This window comes from Chiloscyllium plagiosum, unplaced genomic scaffold, assembly GCF_004010195.1.
Source record: "Chiloscyllium plagiosum isolate BGI_BamShark_2017 unplaced genomic scaffold, ASM401019v2 scaf_7695, whole genome shotgun sequence".
Taxonomy (NCBI): domain Eukaryota; kingdom Metazoa; phylum Chordata; class Chondrichthyes; order Orectolobiformes; family Hemiscylliidae; genus Chiloscyllium; species Chiloscyllium plagiosum.
The window spans coordinates 6,033-6,762 of NW_025200778.1; positions in this window are offsets into that span (position 1 = coordinate 6,033).

Sequence of the window (730 nt, forward strand, 5' to 3'; positions counted from 1 at the left end):
CAATTGGATTTCATTGGTAAACTCTCCCCCTGTCCCAACTACAATTGGATTTCATTGGTAAACTCTCCCCCTGTCCCAGCGACAATGGGATTGCATTGGTAAACTCTCCCCCTGTCCCAACTACAATGGGATTGCATTGGTAAACTCTCCCCCTGTCTCAGCTACAATGGGACTGTGTTGGTAAACTCTCCCCCTGGCACAGCTACAATGGGATTGCGTTGGTAAACTCTCCCCCTGTCGCAGCTACAATGGGACTGTGTTGGTAAACTCTTCCCCTGTCCCAGCTACAATGGGATTGCATTGGTAAAGTCTCCCCCTGTCGCAGCTACAACGGGACTGCATTGGTAAACTCTCCCCATGTCCCAGCTACAATGGGACTGCGTTGGTAAACTCTCTCCCTGTCCCAGCTACAATGGGACTGCATTGGTAAACTCTCCCCCTGTCCCAGCTACAATGGGACTGTATTGGTAAACTGTTCCCCTGTCCCAGCTACAATGGGATTGCGTTGTTAAACTCTCCCCCTGTCCCAGCTACAATGGGACTGTGTTGGTAAACTCTCCCCCTGTCCCATCTACAATGGGACTGTGTTGGTAAACTCTGTCCCTGTCCCAGCTACAATGCGACTGTGTTGGTAAACTCTCTCCCTGTCCCAGCTACAATGGGACTGTGTTGGTAAACTCTCCCCCTGTCCCAGCTACAATGGGCGGCACGGTGGCACAGTGGTTAGCAC